We start from the raw sequence: 6,914 nt of genomic DNA on the forward strand, positions 1-6,914 counted from the left end.
TTTGTCTTGACAAATTTGAATGGCAATAATGTTGAATTAATTGGCGTTTTATATTAGCAGGGAGTTTTTACTAACAGAAAGGTTATGGCACTAAACCACTAAAGAAAACTGAGATAAAGCAGAAGACAAAGCAACAAAAGCAAGATAAAAAGCCAGTGACAAACACAATTCCATGATTTTGATTTTCTTTCCAAAAATTATGGATGGCTAGCACATTTCTATCTGGCTTATAAACAAAGGAAATATATGTTGACATCTCATAGCACACACTTTTTTCCATTTCTATATCCTCTGGTTAGAATGTCATTGTGATTTATGTTTTCATTCTTTCTTGTTATTCTTTACATTTTATTTGATTAGCTAAAGCTATGCCTTCCATTATGGTGAAAGTAAATGTTCCAGAGAAGGAAACTAATCGTCAGATGATGTGAAAGCAAAATGGAAAGAAGAAATGACATAGGTGGCCCCTTCAGCAAAGTAATGACTAAAATGTTCACATATTAATGTCAAAAACAATTGGTTTAACATAAAACATTTTTCAAAAAAATTAAAGGTAACTGTTTTAAGCACACTAGTGGAAATGTTTATTAAATATATCTTGAATACATGTGTCTTCATCATAGTATAAACATCCACGGAATGTTTTCTTAGTAATTTGAGGGAATATTTATGACTAATTTTCTGTTTAGCTGTTCCTGAGGAAAAGCCACTGTACTAAATGTGCTAAGATGATTTTGGTTTTAGAACTCAATTCTACTTTTACAGATCTCCTCTTTCTTTTTAGTTTTCTCTCCAATATTTACAATATTCCCCACTTTGCAGAGGCTATAATGTGACATGTAACAAGTCTAACATATGCATCTGGTACACTAAGAGATTCAATAAAGTTTAATTTCTGAGAAGCAGTTTACAATTGGATGTAGAGTAAAATGATGTTGAGGGTTGATGTTGATGGTTCTTGTATGGGTAAAATACATAACTTTTATGCATAGATTTTTTTTGATACCTCTTTGCATTCTTTTCTTTTATTGCTCACTTTTTCAGTTAGAAAATGGGTAAAAGATAGGGAATATATGTCCATAGGGAAGTATAACAAAGTTTTCAGAGTAGGTTTTCCTGAATTGAGTAAGCTTCTATGACAGTGTTAGATTGTGCCTTTGCCAAGACTCACTACCACAGTGACCCTCAATTAATGCAAAAAATGTGTAGTTCAAACAAAGGAACTTGGGGATAAATTAGATATTAAGTGTACATGTTCAGTTCAGTACATGTGGTTTGAAGAAGAAGAACAAACTTATTGCCAATTAAGGAAAGACTTAGAATTGAGAGTCCAGGAATTAGATTTATGTAACTTTATGTTTTGAGTTGCTTCTAATTGGAATTCCACTTGGTTTAATCATTTGTGGTAGAAGTTAAGCATCTTTCAGAAAATGAGAAATAGCCAAAATGTCCAACAGTAAGACAACGAGTAGAAAATTTATGATATGTACATACATTGGAATATTATTAAAAGTAATTAGTTTTAGACTAACATTTAGTGAATGGAAAATTCTCTTGATGTCATAGAAAGTGGAAAAAGTGATATAAAAATGGTGTGTGGACTTGGATATCAATTTAAGAAAATAAACATATATATGTACAGAAAAGCAAAAAGCAAAGCAAAATAGTGAATAAACCTTGATGATGCCATTACTGGAGATTTAATAGTTTATTTTCATTTTCATTTCCCAAACTTTCTGAAATACATATTGTATATCTATTATATCTATCTGATTTACCTATCCAATGTATATGTGTACCTAATTTCTAATTATATTGCACAATAGATACATACATATATACATTAGTGAGGGACTACTTTAAAGAAACAGGCAGCTAACATCCTTATACTACTACTACTATTCCTGAGCCACCAGGGAAGCTTCTACTACAAATACTACTAACACTTACACAGAGTTATTACTCATCTTAGCACCTTGCATATGTTGACTCATTTAACTCTTCCAAGAACCCGTTGGACGCAGTCCTCCATGGGACTCTTGCACTGTTACACATCTTTCTAGGAATGCCAAGAATGCAAGACCCTGAGAGCTTTTTACCTGAGTCACTTTTCAGGATTGTGTTTGCAGTGCTTGAGAAATGAGGTAATATATAGCTTTGGGACAAAGAGTAGGCTTGCTTATAGGCTTCTGTGAAGCAGAATCTCCCCAGGCCCAGAATTTCTCTTCTGTAGCACAGTTCTCTGTGTGTGCAAACATCCATCTGGGTAAACCTACAATGCTACTGGAAATTTTGTTTTGGGAAACTGGCACAGCAATGTTGACACTCTGGCCTCTGCTTTTGCTGTGAGTAAAATCCTGTCTCAGATCCAGGAGTCTTGTGTTTTCTGTCAGTATATGTGAAACTAGCAAGTTAGTTTGTTAGCTTGAAGGTATGGTAAAAATCTAAGACTTCATACTTCTTGAAAAAATTCCGTTATCTGCATTATATAGATGAAGAAAGAGAGACCCAGGTTAAGTATCTGGCTTAAGTTTAAGTTTTTGCCATCACTTCATGGCAGCTAGGTGGGGAAACAATGGAAACAGTGACAGACTTTATTTTCTTGGGCTCCAGAATCACTGCAGATGGTTTCTGCAGCCATGAAATTAAAAGACGCTTACTCCTTGGAAGAAAAGCTATGACCAACCTAGACAGCATATTAAAAAGCAGAGACATTACTTTGCCAACAAAGGTCTGTCTAGTCAAAGCTATGGTTTTTCCAGCAGTCATGTGTGGATGTGAGAATTGGACCATAAAGAAAGCTGAGCATTGAAGAATTGATGCTTTTGAACTGTGGTGTTGGAGAGGACTCTTGAGAGTCCCTTGGACTGCAAGGAGATCCAACCAGTCCATCCTAAAGTAGATCAGTTCTGAATATTCATCGGAAGGACTGATGCTGAAGCTGAAGCTCCAATACTTTGGCCACCTGATGGGTAGAATTGTCTTACTGGAAAAGATTCTGATGCTGGGAAAGATTGAAGGCAGGAGGAGAAGGGGATGACAGAGGATAAGATGGTTGGATGGCATCACCGACTCAATGGTTATGAATTTGAACAAGCTTTGAGAGTTGGTGATGGACAGGGAAGCCTGGCGTGCTTCAGTCCATGGGATTACAAAGAGTCAGACATAACTGAGTGAACTGAACTGAACTAAGTTTTTATAGCTAGTAAGTGGTAAAGTCAATGTGAACCTATAGGCTCCAGTGTCCAGGCTTTTAATTACTACCTTATACTGTCACTTTATAGCAACTGAAACTAGGTACTTTGAGTGATCATATGTTTACTAACTGCCTATATAGTTGACAGTCCTGTAAAATAGGGCTGAGTGGTTTGTGCAAAGTGGAAGTTTCTCAATCGTGTCTGAATGTTTGCAACCCCATGGACTATACAGTACATGGATTCTCCAGGCCAGAATACTGGAGTAGGTAGCTGTTCCATTCTCAAGGGGATCTTCCCCACCCAGGAATCGAGCCCAGATCTCCTGAATTGCAGGTATATTCTTTACCAGCTGAGCTACCAGGGAAGCCCAAGAATACTGGAGTCAGTAGACTACCTCTCCTCCAGCAGATCTTCCCAACTCAGGTATTGAACTGGGGTCTGTTGCATTGCAGGAGAGTCTTTAACTGCTGAGCTACCAGGGAACCCCCTAAGAGTTGCCTTATGATGGTGCTTTCTTCATCTGCAAATGTATGAATGTAGCAGATTATCACTATAAAAGCCTGTAAAAGCAAGTCATAGGTCCCTCTATACCTATAAGACAAATTAAATTTAAAAACAAGAGTGCAAGATAAAAGCAGGTGCTATTCTATCATCTTAATATCTTGTATTATTTTATCATATGTTTGCTATAAATGTATCTGTTAGTGACTAGAAGAAGCCCTCTTCAAAGAGAAAAGAAGTTTTGTTTAGACATTGTCACTGTCAGTATCTCAGTTATCAAAAATGGAGATGGGTCTCCTTATTACTTTGATGCAATCCTGAGGTTCAGTTTTCAGAATTCGACTCAGAAGGAATCTCTGGTTGCACTTGGATCCAGGGCTGCTGCTGTATATAATTCTTGAGGGCATCATTCACATGCACACAACATTAATGGTCCTTTTAGAGTTGTATGATACCATTGTTGTTTAGTCGCTAAGTCATGACTGACTCTTTTGTAACCCCATGGACTGTAGCCCATCAGGCTCCTCCATCCATGGGATTTCCCAGGCAAAAATACTGAAGTGGGTTGCCACTTCCTTCTCCGGGGATCTTCCTTACCCAAGGATTGAACCCACATCTCCTTCATTGGCAGGTGAAATCTTTACCATTGAGCCACCAGGGAAGCCCCCCTGTGTGATATGGATAGTATTTAACCTTTGATACAGTTCACAGAGAGGGACATCACTGCAGTGGGCTTAGAACAAAAGCAGTGAAAGTAAAATCTCATTTTTATTAATATCATCTTGACTTTGAAATAAAAGGATTTTGATAGAAAGTACTTCTGAGTGAACTGTTTTAGACTTCTTTCTTCCTGTCTGATTTTCAGATTAAAATTTTTCATATAATATAAGCTGTTCATAGTAAAGTATTAGAGGCAGATTCACTGGGTCTAGGCAGGGGGCTGAGATACTGCATTTTTTAACAAGTTCTCAGGTGATGTAGCCACCACTGGTCCAAGGAACCCACATTGAACAGAACCCACACTGAAAACCCACATTTCATAAAGCTCTCTGCTGGTAAGAATCAGCTGGGCAACTAATGATTTAAAATGTTCTCAAGTGCCACCCTTAGAGATTCTAATTAGGTTGTTCTTGGGGATGACCTAAGTCTTTTTTAGTAGGCAAGACTGGTGATGAGTTATCATCAGGAAAGTTTGGATATGCTTTTCTAGATTAGTGGTTACCAAATCTATCTGTGCTTTACTGTCAAAATAGGGCTTTAAAAAAAAAAACAGATGTCTATAACCAGGAATGAGGTTCAGGGTTCAGGTATCTGTTATGGGCCTAAGAATTTATTACCTCTGTGAAGGCAGGAACAAAAGTTGTTTTGTTCATTGCAATGAAGGACTTAACACTGTGTCTAACAAAGTGAGTACTCATAAAATATTTTTCAGTTGCTTTATTATAGGCTCCCCATAATCTAGCCTTAGATTATTCAGAGCTCTTATGATTTCAAGGGCAAAAACTCTTCTTAAACCAGCCTTTGCCAAACAAGGGATTTTGGGGTCTAGAACAGAACAGTCCAGGGTTGTTCCCACTGGCATAGATGGATTCAGCTGTTTAAATATTCTTTAAAAATATCAAGTTTTCCTTCTCCACTTTATTCATTCCTTCCTTTCTCTCTTTCCCCATCTCCCTCTCTATTCTTCTGCCTGTTTTCTCCTTCCTCCCCTTCCTTCTTTATTCCTCCCTCTTTCTTCTCTCTCTCCCCTTTTCCTTTCTTCCTTCCTTCTTTTCTCTTCCTTCTACCTACTCAATTTCCTTTTCTATTTCAACTTATTCTGAATTTTCAGTAGGATTCTCTGTGGGAAAAGATGTCTAGGCTCATCCACAGGTTGACATGATGTTTAAATTTTAAATGTCTAGGGAAGACAGAGTCTCTTTCCTGTTAGCAATAATGCAATGTTAGTTGCTTGGTTGTGTCTGACTCTGCGACCCTGTGGACTCGTCTGTCTATGGAATTCTCCAGGCAAGAATACTGGAGTGGATAGCCATTCCCTACTCTAGGGCATCTTCCTGACCCAGGGGTTGAATCTGTGTCTCCTGTATTGCAGGCAGATTCTTTACTGCCTGAGCCACCAGGGAAGTCCCTCTTTCCTGATAGTTCCTACAGAATCCTAGAAAGGAATGTAAATGATCCATTTCTGTATATGTATATATATGTTTGAGCTAGGGGATACCCTTATCATTGAAATCTGAGGTTAAGTCTACCCAATCCATATGGATTGAGGAAGATTAAATGAAAGAGGCGGTAAGTCATGCGCAGCTGAGAGATGGTATTGTGCAGACAAATAAATGTCCACCATAGGCTCAAATCTTCATTGCATCATTCAATTTATTAGTAAATGGAATATGACCCACACTAAACTAGTTGCTAGTTTGTGACTATTCTGTATCTTCCCAATTCTTTCCTTTTCCAAAGGTGTTCTCTTGGTTTAAGATTCCCTAGAATTGTCCCCTCTTCCACCAGCTTATTGTAATTACTCATGTTATTGTTTAATTCAAAAGATCTTTCTCTCTGAAGACTTCTTTTCTTAGGGTTTTGGTAAAAAAAACAACATGAAGTGTATAACCTTAATCATATCTACATGTTCAGTTCAGTAGTGATAAATGTATTTGCATTGTTGTGAAGCACCAATCTCCAGAACTTTTACATCTTGTAAATAAAAAATTCTATATCTGTTAAACAACCCCCCATTTCACCCGGCTCTCAGCCCCTGGCAGCCAGAAGTCTACTTTCTGTTTTTAAGATTTGACTATTCTAGATATCTCATATAATTGGAGTCATAACAATATTTGGGTTTTTGTGACCAGCTTATTTTTCCTAGCCTAATGTCTTCAAGGTTCATTCATGTTGCAGCATGTGATAGAATTTCCTTCCTTTTTAAAAATCAGTGCAGATGATGACTGCAGCCATGGAATTAGAAGATGCTTCCTCCTTGGAAGAAAAGTTGTGACAAACCTAGACAGCAAATTAAACAGCAGAGGCATCACTTTGCCAACAAAGGTCCATATAGTCAAAGCTATGTTTTTTCCAGTAGTCATGTACCTTGACCATAAGGAAGGCTAAGCGCCAAATAACTGATGCTTTCAAATTGTGTTCCTGCAGAAGACTCTTGAGACTCCCTTGGGCAGCCAGTCAGTCCTAAAGGAAATCAACCCTGAATATTCATTATAC

This window comes from Odocoileus virginianus, chromosome 1, assembly GCF_023699985.2.
Source record: "Odocoileus virginianus isolate 20LAN1187 ecotype Illinois chromosome 1, Ovbor_1.2, whole genome shotgun sequence".
Lineage (NCBI taxonomy): Eukaryota > Metazoa > Chordata > Mammalia > Artiodactyla > Cervidae > Odocoileus > Odocoileus virginianus.